The sequence below is a fragment of the Papaver somniferum genome, chromosome 8 (assembly GCF_003573695.1).
Source record: "Papaver somniferum cultivar HN1 chromosome 8, ASM357369v1, whole genome shotgun sequence".
Lineage (NCBI taxonomy): Eukaryota > Viridiplantae > Streptophyta > Magnoliopsida > Ranunculales > Papaveraceae > Papaver > Papaver somniferum.
This window is the reverse complement of record NC_039365.1, coordinates 58,921,727-58,934,982: the sequence shown is the minus strand read 5'-3', so window position 1 is coordinate 58,934,982 and position 13,256 is coordinate 58,921,727. Positions and strand designations below refer to the sequence as shown.

The following is a 13,256-nucleotide window of genomic DNA, read 5'->3' as shown; positions in this document are numbered from 1 at the left end:
AACGTGAGGGATTGATGGAATAAGTAGCTAGAAGGAAGGGATAAGTGATGGTGATGTTCGGTGGAGTTGGTGGGAATGGTGGTGGCAGAGTAGGTGGTGGCGGACATGGTGGAGATGGTGGAAGTACGACGGTTGCAGGTGAAGGAGAAGGTGGTACGGTGGAGTTGGTAGGAATGAAAGAGAAGAAGGAAAGAAAATGTTAGGGTTTCTTTTGTTTTTGGCTTATATATCCTAGGGATACTTCGGTGTGAGGCGGGTTCATCGAACTTTGATGTCTAGCGAGGAGACGCGTTGGATGTGAAGATGGTAAGTGGATCCAACGGTGGTATGGGAGCATGTATTGATAGACCGTTAGATGCATAATACATCTAAACCAATGTCTCAGATTAGAACTAGGTGTTGTGGTGTGAAGTAGGACCTTCCAGCTTGATGTACCGGCGTTGAAGCGACCATTGGATGCATCTGTGGGTTGATCTGCCGGCTAAGAGGGGAAACAGGCTTGGGTTGGAGATTGGGCTTGGGATAATTCTGAGCCCATGTCTTCTTTAAGAACAAATTCTTCCTTCTTGAGCCCATTTCTAACCTTTTGGTCTTGTGCGCAACATTCTTCGCGGCATCCTTGTGTGATTCCTTTTGGCTTCCACCACTTTTCTGCTCTATTCCTCTCCGCAAGTCATCCAGACTTTATTTATTACCTAAAAATGCGAAATTAAGTAAGAAAAATATTTATTCTTGAAAACAATGAAAATACAGAATATGGGATAAAATGTAGAATTAATGCACAAAAGATGAGTTAATTGCCAACAAAAAGGGATAAAAATATACAATATTTGGCACTCATCACTCACATGGAGGTAGAAACGAAACTTGTTTTGGTAGAACCGTTAAACCCATGATTGTGATTGAATGTTTGTTTGATCAATCACATAGTTCTTGAAAGTCAGATGAACCAATTCTAAACTTCTTTGGAACTGTGGCAAATCGGTTTCAAGGTTGTAAGTGTGAAAGAGAACTTACAAAGTAAGGATGTCGACATACTTTGAACACGTGCTGTGAATGTTTATTTCTTTAATTGTTCAAAGTTATTCCTTAATAGCTAAAGGAAGAAAATATCAGATTCGAAACATAATTAAGTTAAGAATCTTTTAATTAAGGTTATTAATTTCATTTTGTAGGGAAATATAAGAATTAGTAATGTGCATTTACTAATAAGATTTTCCGAGAGATTTCGATCAATATTTTTGGACAGAGCATTTCCATGAATTATGGAAACCGAATTTGTGCTTTAATGAATATCTTGAAAATATTTTCGGTTTTGGAAATTCTTTGGTGTCCAAACTTCCTTGTCTATAAATACTTGAAGTTTGCCTTTCTAGAAAACTAATCCTTCGTAACAACAGACTTCCTCTTTTGTTGTTGTTACTGGTGTAGCCGCTTATTCGGAGAGGAGAGTAACCTAGATAATTTCGGTTTATCTTTTGTTTTCATTGATTTGATTGACTAACGGTGGTTGAAATTTGATTGCACCTAGTTTGTTTATGCTTGAGAATCTTCTCTTCTGACATAAATTCACTCAAACTAGTTCAGAGTTTCGACAGGGATCTTTAGACTGTTGTTAGTTCTAAAGACGATCTTGTGATAATCCATTGTTAACAGACTCCGTTCTGTGCGTGATTGATCACAAGAGATTCAAGTGATTGTGTGCAGGTTTTTATTGAATATTTAAGAAGATTTGAAGACAAAGAAGATATTGAAGATCTGACTTGGGTTTTATAATCTTTGGTGTGCACAATACTTGTTTGGGAAAAGAGGATCCAATTAATAATCGGTTTATCCTTGTGGTAGATTGGATTGATTAATTGAGTAGATCGGCATCAACACGATTCTTCAGATTAAAGGTGTTGTTGGTTTAATCTTAACCGATTACCTTTGGGTGATTGAACATAAGATAGATCTAGACCCGACGAATGAGTTTATGTTAAGATACACGGAAGATCCTTTGTCTGACTCATATCACTTGGTTGAATAGAGTTGATACCAAACAGATTTCTTGTTCCTTTACTGTTTGGAATACGAACCAAAGAGATTGTTCCAAGTACGTGACTTATTCACAAGCCGGAGGCGTGGGAATACATACGGAACTAGGTAAACTATAAAGTTAGTTACTTGGTCTCAACTATACGAAGTTAGGTGTAATTTTGTGTAGCGGCTTAATCCTGAGAGTATTCAATCTGGACTAGGTCCCAGGGTTTTTATGCATTTGCGGTTTCCTCGTTAACAAAATCTTGCTGTGTCATTTACTTTTATTTTCCGCATTATAATTGTTTTATTATAATTAAAGTAAATCACACAAAAGTTAATTCCTATTTACTTGATAAGCAATCCTATTGTGTTTTGTTAAGTCCGAACCTTTATATCAAGTAAACATACTTCGTTGTTGTATTGTCTAGATCTCGTATCCATATACGATCACACGAAGTGTGAACCGATTATTTTCATTGTCTCGGCTCAGTCCATAGATAATCACTTTCGGAGAAAGGACTTATAGGTAGGAAAAGTTTTAGCTTGAGGTATATTTGGGTACCCTCGCCTTTTCAATCCCATTTTCATACCTTTGCCAATTTTATTGACAAAAAGGGGGAGAATTAATGTGTAGCTCACACTACAAATACATATGGTTTTCAGATCATTATGTAAGGGGGAGTGGTTTCCTTGTGAGATGGATTACTGACTAAGGGGAGTGATACATATCACCATAGTATTACTGCCGAAGTTGTGATACAATTGAACTTTGATGATGTATAATAATACTATGACACTGTATAACAATGATTGAGAATTCTTGTTTTCTTATTGTTATAGCTAAGGATTTTCAACAACGATGATGCTAAACTTACAACCTTTGGAATCATTGGAGTACTTGGAAGTGACAAAGATTTCGAGTAATGTTGAAGATTGGGCATGTAGAATAGGATCTACAAAAGTTTATTTATTTATTTTTGTATTCCATATGTATTAATAGTTTTGTCACTAAAATTGACAAAGGGGGATATTGTTAGAGCACTGCTCGGTCGAACTCGCATGTGTTGCTATATTAAGCATGTTTGTCAATGTTAGTGATCAAAACTATAAGTCTTGATTTATAGTCTACTATAACTAAGTCTCGGACTAGGATAAAAAGTGTAGTTGAGCTCAAGAACTCCATGGCGATCATCATACAAGATGAAGAACTAATCAAGGAACTGGTGGAACTTCATCGACTAAAAGGTATGTGGGGAATTAAATTTATCTATCACTCAAAAATCTATCTACTCTATCTCCTATCTTGAGACAAAAGTCGTTTTTCTATATAGACTTTGATTATACACATTTGCTATTTCGAGCCGAGTTTATCTCGCCTATCTATTTTTCGAAATGTGTGTTGGTAAACTTTCACTTTGGCCAAGTTCATCTTTACCTAGTGAAGAAAGTCATGTTAAGTTTCAATCACTTAAAAATGGCTTTAACGAAAAATGGTTTGTGAATAACAACTATATAACGTCCTCTAAGAATGTTTCAATGATTGAAATGAGAGTTAGAATATATAACCATTGTTGGATATAAGCATTGTGTGGTAACACATATATGTATAAGTCCTTATTCCTTGAACCAAAGTATGCGTACTTTGCTGATCAGGAAAACCGGAACAGAGTCCGCGAACCCAGTCCGCGAACTGTCGGAGGTTCTCGTCCCGAGAAAATTTGCTGGAGTTTATGAATTGTTTACAAACTTATTCTGGGTACTTAAGTCCGCGTACTTAAGTTGGTTATTTCTAAAAATGATTATTCGTGAACTTATACTTATATAAACTAAGGAATGCAAGTTTGAAAACCGTGGCTATAAAGTTCATGAATCGATTCGAGTGGATCAAATCATTTTTGCTTCGATTGTATCTTGTATACTTCTATAAGGTCTAAGCAATTGAAAAACTCTCTAACTAGTTCATTTGCCTCATTTGAACTAGTTATGATGAAGAATATTATGGTTGATATGAAAGTGATCATGTGGCTAACCATTTGATTAACTATTGTTGAACCAACAAATGTACATGTTTGGGTACGGTTACATAAACCTAAAGTCGTGCATTTCATTTGTGTGTAACAAGCTAAGTTTTATATCTAACTGTTGAAAGATATTAGCTTGAATCTAATCAGGTTTTCATCTAACGGTGAATATTGAATGCTTTGTTACTAAGCTAACATTGATTGCAAACCCTGATTTGAAAGAATATATAAGGGAAAATTATAGCAACCGGGAAACCTAATCCCCACACCTCCTGTGTGATACTAGTTTTTATTGAAGATTTAAGAAGATTTGGAGACAAAGAAGATATTGAAGATCTGACTTGGGTTTTATAATCTTTGGTGTGCACAATACTTGTTTGGGAAAAGAGGATCCAATTAATAATCGGTTTATCCTTGTGGTAGATTGGATTGATTAATTGAGTAGATCGACATCAACACAATTCTTTGGATTAAGAGTGTTGTTGGCTTAATCTTAAACGATTACTTCGGTAATTGAATATAAGATAGATCTAAGGACCAGGCGAAGGAGTTTATGTTAAGATAAACGGAAGAGCCTTTGTCCCACTCATATCACTTGGTTGAATAGAGTTGATACCAAACAGATTTGTTGTTCCTTTACTGTTTGGAATACGAACCAAAGGAATTGTTCCAAGTACATGACTTATTTATAAGTTGGAGGCGTGGGAATACAGACGGAACTAGGTGAACTATAGGTTTAGTTGTTTGGTCTCAACTGCACGAAATTAGGTGTAATTTTTTGTAGCGGCTTAATCCTGAGAGTATTCAATTCTGGACAAGGTCCCGGGGTTTTTCTACATTTGCGGTTTCTTCATTAACAAAATTTTGCTGGGTCATTTACTCTATATTTCCGCATTATAATTGTTTTATTATAATTAAATTAAATTACACAAACGTTAATTCCTATTTACTTGATAAACAATCATATTGTGTTTGGTTAAGTCCGAACCTTTGTGTCAAGTAAACATACTTCGTTGTTGCATTGTCTCGATCTCGTATCATAGACGATCACACGAAGTGTGAACCGATTAGTTGTATTGTCTCGACTCAGTCCATAGACAATCACTTTCGGTGAAAGGACTTATAGGTAGGAACATTTTTAGCTTGTGGTATATTTGGGTACCCTCGCCTTTTCAATTTCAATTCAGCAATTTCTTGTTCAACTGTTCTAGACCAAGGTTTGATAATGAATAATCTATTAGAAATAAATATAAAACCCATCTCTAAGGCACGGGATCTATCTTCAGGACAATGAAAATCAAAGATAAACATACTCTCACCATGAATAGTCATTTGAATGTTACCTTTAGGCTTCCAAGCTCGATTGACAGCATTGCGGACCCAATTAAAAGGTAATCTACGTCCCACAAAAGCTCCAATAACTTTATCTTCACACAGTCGAATATCTTCATCAAAAACTTCATAGGGAATATCCATTGCTTTCTTACCATCAATAACAGGGTAAGAATAAAAATCCATATTAGCAGAAATGGCCGGCTCCTTTTGTTGATCAAACAAAGAAGACCACGCATCTCTTGAAACTATAGAACCAGTAGGAGGAACGTTTTCAAACCCTGAGGGAATAACAGGATGCGAGATTTGATTATTCCCAGACGTCGTATCATCTTTAGATCCCTCCAAACGAGAGACCTCTAGGGGTATGGAGGAAACCACTAGAGGATTTGATGCCGGAGAAGAAGATTGCATCTCGCCAGAGGAGATGCGTCGAAGAAACGAAGAAACCCTAACCTGAAAATCGTCCTCAAATCGCCTTTGACTTTGGCCGTCTCAGTTTGACTCGTTCCCTCTTATGATGTTTGAAACATTCCCAAATGATATAATCATTTGCATGGGAAATTTTCAATTGATCCACAAATTAATTCATAGAACCAATATTGTTAAGGACCTTTGAACATTTAGTCACTAAATCATATTTCGAGAGTTTTCATAAGTGATAGACACAATTTTGTGTCGAATCTAGTCATAATTTTATATTTCGTCAGTCCTTGTTGTTGCACTAATTTTATCACTTTTAATGTTTTTATAGGCACAGTTAAAAAAATAGTTTTGGTGCAAAGAAATGGCTAGCAGGCTGGATTTTGGTCCGAGAATTTGGCATACGGGCAATAATAATTTCGGTCAGCTATATTGATGGGTCAAAATTAAGGAGTGCTAGCTCACATGGATCTGGTATCACTCTTTGTTAACATAACACTAGATAGCAACCTGTGCTTCACATCGGCAGTTCGGCCAGATTGAGTTCACTCAATTGAGCACTGAGTCGGTGCGAAGAATAATGACATCAAAACCCGTTGGGCAGTTTATTCAAACCAAATGAGAGATTATAACACAAATTTTGCTTCAATTTAATTTTAGATCAAGGGTAAAAAGAGTTTACAAAGACACAGCGACTTACAAAGACTCCAGAGAGAAGAAGGAAATAAGAACAACCAAAAATGAAACTTTAAAATCTTAACAAAGCTCAATGAGACGAAGTGTCCCACGGTGAAATACATAAATCCATTATGATTTTGAATCTCTTTTGAAAGCCTTGCAACCCTTCTAAGAAAAGATTGATCTCGCAAACTCCGTCACTGATGCAACATCAACTTGACCATTATTTCTAACACTAACTTGAGCGATAAACCTATCAAGTTCCTTATAACATTTTTAAGTGTGAAAACTTCAACATCGACTTGACCATTATTTCTAACACAAACTTAATGCGTATTTTAACATCGTAACTCTTGGAATCACTGGACTTGTACCATTTTTAAGTGTGAAAACTTCTTCACCTGGAACAGTACCATATAGTAGCTAGAAAGCATTTGTGGATGTCATTGGTGTACAACAGGAAAATTGGCATCAGCCAGCATACGGTTAAGAGCTAAATCAACTAGACTACCAACCTGCATGCGCCCATTCGACAACTCTAAAGAAAAGCAAGATTCTTATAACACAGATGTAGTAGCTCCCTGTCATTATCAGTGGTACATTTGCATCTCAATATCCGATTAATCAATGAATTTGACAATTTAATGATGCAACATTGTATAGATTATCTCCAAAATGACACTGTTATTAGCATTTAAGTAGAAATATAATCTTACCTAAATGTTCCAAGCTGTGTAGTTGTGTAGCTTGCTTGTGTAAGTGATCAACCTTCGTCAATTATACAATAATCTGAATGCAAACTGACACAAAATAGAGTAAGACAATAATGCCGGTTACATTTTTAGTAAATTAAATAAAAAAGTGTGTTCCCAAATAGTAGACCTTAATAAGAAGCATGATATACTATGTTGATTAAAGTTTTGCCACAATGATGGGATGAAGTTCTATTTTTCAGTTAATAATATTATATTCTAACATTAGATACAGTATATAGCTATGGAATACCTGGCAAAAATAGTAGTGTTCCTCCTTGCCGGTACTGATTGATTGTTAATGCTAACGCCTCAATTATCTCCACTGTTCAGCTGATATAAGCACCAATACTTATCTTATTAACTAAAAAAATCACTTATAATCATCGATGGTATATAACGGTTAATCTGATCCTTAGGCCACTAATGAAATAGGTTAATTCTGAAGTAGCAGTCTAGTGCACTTCTATAGGGCCTGCATAAGACAAAGAAAATATTATAGGATGTTGGTGATGGTCATCTCGTCCATTGCATCATCCTGCTATAAATTGTAGCCTACAACGTATGTTAACTTCTCATCCATAATGATAGAAAAGTCTCCCCTGGTTGAATACTGGATGGAAGTTGAGATAGTCAGGATCGCATTCGCCTTCTCCAAAGGTGGTATTTACCCTGGGACATACTCAAGATTAGAATAAGCGTTGAATGCTTATTTAACACACAAAAGGTAGCGCCAACAAATTCACGGTACAACACCGAAATTTTTTTATACCTCTTTTATCAACTAAATAACCAATGTTTTATTGAGGAATTAAATTAATGAACGAACATATAATTCTAAGTTTCTCCAGTATTTCCTCCTCCAGATGACGATTCGAGTAGTGGTGTTATAATGTGTGATAATGTCAGACATTGGTATCATTATCAAACCCGACATACTAACTAAAATGTCAAGTTGTGAATATGAAGTTTAAATGTTTCTTACTTGGGGTGGATGATGGCTTAAAGACAGAAACCTAAAGTACGAACTATAGCTAAATACGGACCTCGATAATAGCCGCCATATCTTCGTGGACAGTTAGCCTGGTCTAAGAAATCTTTAAAACCATCAATGGAATGTTTCCTCCTCATACAATTGCTTCTTTAAAAATATAACGTTCTGATAGAAGCCATCTCAATCTGTCCCTGTATATCCAAAACAAAAAATTAGAAAAATGCCAAAATAAGAAATTGCCAATTAAAAATTACTCCTTCTACCTATTCCTCAACTTCATAACCCTAACAACTTACATTGGCGAGAGAATCCATAGAATGAACATAATATTTATTCCCGAAACCATTTCGTATAAAACTCCTGTAACTGATGAAGTATTAACAACAGTCACTCAGAATTCTTTTTAAAGCGAAATCACATCGTGTTCTATAATACAGAAAAATTCAGATTAATAATAATAATTGAAACTATTAATTTCAACAAAATTAAAATTGCTATCAAGGAACCTACCAACCTAATCAAAATCGAGCCCCAACACTTTGAAGATGTTGAAACTTTTACATATAGGAACTCCTTTAATCAGAAACAAACAGTTGTTGACAAGATCTTGTTGGTGAAAGATTTAGTGAGAATTGATATTGAGTGGAGAGATTGACATGAAATTATTTGAAGAAAAAGTTTCATAAATATTTTGAGTAATTTGTGGATGCGGAATGGACGTGGGTTAGATAGTTCTCAAACATGTTTTCGTCAGTTGGTTGCTAATACAAAAGTGGGAATACTTGGTCGACGAATGATAAAAGTGGGTGCAGTAGGCTTGTTGGGTGGTGTAAGCAAAGTGTAAAGACTTTTTATCTTGTTACTTGTGTGGGGTTAGAATCAATAAGAGAGCTCTATTATTGAATACGAGTCCAATTTTGTGCACACTCCTTTAAAGAGTGTGCACATAACAAAACAATCAGATTCATTCTTTAAAACCAACAGTTATCGATATAATAAAATCATTTCTTTGTTTTAGGAGAATTATAGGTGAAACAGAGAAAGATAAGAGGAAGGAGAAGAACAATCTTATTAGGAGATTAGAGTAGAAGCGTTACATAGTTTTCTTTATATACAACCCTAGGAATATAGTTGGACCGCATATCCATGGGCCGTAGGCCCTGTAACACTCCCCCTCGTGCGGTTCAATAACAAAACAAAACTTTATACATAGTGCTTCACATATAATTCTTCAAATGTCGTTCTCCTTGATGACTTGTGTCGAAGTCCACTGCCTCATTAAAACTTTGATAAGGAAAAATCCAGTGGGACAAAACCATGGTACAACTCTTCACATATAATACTTCATATGTTGTCTCGTACTTTACATGTAGTTCATCACATGCAAATACGATCTTAAAAGACCGATGAGTCTAAGTTAATTGCCTCGTTAAAACTTCGACAGGGAAAACCTAAAGGGACAAAACCTGAACTAAAGAAAAAGAGTACAATATTAAGCAAACTTACAACATAATTGGACTCGAATATGTTGCCTCATTAAAACCTAGACAAGGAAAACCCAGTGGGATAAAACCTTGATGAAGAGAAAAGTGTACAACGTGACAGATGCAAGTAAAGGTGATCCGTTCAAGGTGATCACCTTGCTCCGTTGAAATTTACCAGTTGATTCACAACTCTTAAGGTAAAAATCCTCGTGGGAAAGACAATAGTCTTAGATGGGAAATTGCATTCCCTGTGTTTGTTGTTGTTTCATTAAAAACCTTACCGAGTAACAAAACCCTGTGGGAAAAAAGCAATCTCGGTGAAGGAAAATGGTTCAACAAACCATTAGATGCTCCTCCTGATGTCAGACAATTTTCATTAGTCTAATGCAGTCAAAAGGAGTTTATCACACTTTACTTTGGTGATTTGAATGTTTATAAGACCATGTTGTTGATTCTGGAAGTTACATTGCTTAACAGACTATCGCGTTTCATTTCTTTGAGTCAGATATTTTCAGTAATATCAACGGCGATCTTTATGTCTTCAACGTTCAACATACTTGATGATTTTAGTGTTGTCTCGCTAAAAACCTTATCGAGTAACAAAACCCCTTGGGAAAAATTATTCTCGATCGAAGGGAAAAAGAGTACAACACAGCTTCAATTTCGAAGTAAAATATATCCACAATATCCTTGGATCCTCCCCCTGATGTCGGCATCTCCCCCTGACTACTTTCAGAGTTGTTCCAGACAGTTCCTTTAGTCATGTACTTTTCGAAACTGAATATCGGTATGACCTAGAAAACCATATCTCCTCCTGATTACTTTCGTTGGAGAAGAGATTATTGTTCCTTCATAATTAACAAATTTTGGATTACTCTTTCATTAGCATTCCTTTTTATGTCTTTGCAGGGATAAAACAAACTCATGTCAACGGTTACTTTTTGATAGGTGTTGTAAAACACCTAATTCCATATCTAGTATTTATGCTTTCTTTGCTATTATTCTTGTGAATTGCATCTCCTATGTTTAGTTTTGAGTTATTAGGTGCAATGGAATCCTTGGGAGCAAAAGAATAAGAAGCATCGTCTAAAAGGCCAAAAACATCATTTCATGAGAAATTGTTATCGGGAGTGAAGCCGATCCAAGCACAACCATTGCAGCTTAGTCTAGAGAAGCAGAGGATGAACATTCTTGGCGGCCAGTGGGTGTTTTGAGACATACTTGGTTGGCCCTTATCCAGGTCGTTTGGGTGGCTGTATCACTTTCCTACACAAGACCTAAAAATCAGAGAGCAATAATTTCTCTCATCATTGCTTGCTCTTACTCGCCTGAAACAAGAAGAGGCGGCACCATTACTCAGAGATAAATCGAGAGAGCTCGACGAATTTAGTGAGGAAACAGGAGCAACATCTCCGTTGCTGGATTAATTCAAGAATGAAATGGAAGTTCTGGTGGCAGTTACAAGGGATTTGAACAAGAAATCAAGGAGAAATTCTGCTGCTGCTGTGAAAAATCGGATCTGCTATTGTTGGTGACGAATGGAAGAATTGGTGAAGATTAATGGTAGTTTAGGGTTTTTAAAAGGATAGCAGAGATGGGGTTTTGATGAATTTACTTCCAAGAGCAGGGAAGGAAGAAATTGAGATGAATTTGATGGTTAGGGATTGAATCTTGAGTTATGAGAAGATATGAGTTACTGTGTTGTTGGTTGTTGTGAATCAATGAGATGCAGAGAAGAAAATCAAGGAAGAAACTGATGTTGATGGTCGGCAAGGCAGTGGGGTTATTCTAGATTTGTTGCTGTCATGGTGTTTCTGAGAAGAGAAGGAAATGGTGGTGGCTGGAAGGATTGAGAATCCATGAAAGTTTGCAAGGTTGAGCTGCTGCTGTAGTCTTGAAGCTCAGAAGAAATGGAGATGGAACTTAGATGTATGCCTAGGTTTACAGGTTTTGATATGAATCTGGTGGTGCAGTGGAGGAGTTGGTGAAGCTGTAAATGGAGTTTGCAACAGTCAGTGAAGAAATGGGTCTGTTTTGCAGTGGTAGTGGCAATGGAATTGTAGGTGGTATCTCTGGTTGTGTGCTTGTGGATATGTTTGATTATGAAGCTCATTTGAGCTGAGAAGACAGTAAAGATGATGCTGTTGCTTTGAGATTGATAGGTTGCAGTTTTAGGAGTCAAGAAGATTTGCAGGAACTCAAATTGCTATCATGGGTTTGGCTGAATGCGTTAGATGGATTTCTTGAACTGAGATTGCTGGAATGAATGCTAGGTGCGCAAGAAGCAGCTCAGGATGGTAATTGAGATGACACGAACTTGCTGTTGTATGGAACTGTTGGATGCGAGATGAATGTTAGGACATGTATGAGCTACTGGTGGTCTGTGCAGCTGAACTGAAGCAAGAGGCATTGGTGCTGATGCAGAGAAACAAACCAATTCAGGTGGTATGTGCTGTTGAGGATGGCTGCCAAGAGTTTGTGGAGTCGCAGTTGTGGTCCGTGGATGAATTGAGGTTTGGCAGAGTCATAAGAAATCAGCTTTGCAGGAATGTTGCATTACAACATTGGAGCTGTAAGCTGGGAACTCAGGTTCATTGTTCAGCTGGTGAAATTGGATGTGAAGCAGCTGTTGCAGTTGTGGTGATGACTGTTTAAGATGGAACTGGAAGAAATGGTGGTTAATGTTTGAAGCAGAAACTGAGTTGGAGCTGATTGGCAGTGGTGTTGCAGTGCATAGCTGAGTTGGTGCTGGTACAACAGGAATGAAATTGATTCATAGGTTTTGCAGCTCGACTGAAGTTATTGCAGTCGACGCAACTGATTTTGGTGGTTTAAGGAACTGATGGTTGCAGGAATGAAATTGAGAAGATGAGCAGTTCTGGAGCTACAGCTGAGTAACTGGTGATGTTGCAGTACATGGATGAGAAGATGGTGGTGGTTATAGCCAAGGAGTTGGTGGTTTGCCAATGGAGTTGATTCTGCAGTAGGACTGTAGGAGTATGGAATGCTGAGGCCACATGATTGATTTGTAGGAGAGGTACAGCCATGTTGGTGCAACACAATTTATGGCATGTGCAAGATTGCAATGGCTCTGGCCTTGACCACTCAGCCCATCCAGCTGAGGAAGATGCTGACTCGGTCTGACCTTGACCGAGTTGACCCAGTTGAATGGTGACCGGTTTGACTTTGCCGGTGACCTGAGCTCTTTCCGGTCAATTCTCCGGCCAAGTTCCGGCCATTTACCAGTTTCCCGACAATCACTTTTGGGGTATATTTTAAATGGGTATTCCTCACATATGGGCTTGGTGGACATCTTTGTATTGGACTTTGGGCTTTGAAGACCTAGTTTTGGAAAGATGAAAGCTACAAAAAGTGAAAGTTTCTACTTCTTTGAGGAGCGCGTACATTACTACTTGGAATTTTGGAGGAGAGCGGTGATTTTACTAGGGTTTGCTTTCGTATATTTTTCATTCCTTTATTTTATGAAAATGATTATGATGAACTCCATTAATATGAGTAGCTAAATACTATTATTGGTTATGGGATAAAG

General features: G+C 37.0%; 1 long non-coding RNA gene across 7 annotated transcripts; it reads right to left on the bottom strand.

Moving 5' to 3' along the window:
• Positions 1-6,422: 6,422 nt before the first annotated feature.
• LOC113303582 lies at positions 6,423-8,995 on the bottom strand. 7 transcript variants are annotated; one of them, XR_003337611.1, is made up of 6 exons: positions 8,737-8,994; positions 8,519-8,588; positions 8,275-8,413; positions 7,482-7,900; positions 7,193-7,276; positions 6,423-7,057 (listed from the first exon to the last, which is right to left on the bottom strand). It is a non-coding gene; the product is annotated as an uncharacterized LOC113303582 (long non-coding RNA). The 7 variants fall into 7 exon arrangements; XR_003337612.1 differs by having other exon boundaries at positions 7,193-7,265; XR_003337615.1 differs by having other exon boundaries at positions 6,423-7,276; positions 8,519-8,648; positions 8,737-8,995.
• Positions 8,996-13,256: the final 4,261 nt, after the last annotated feature.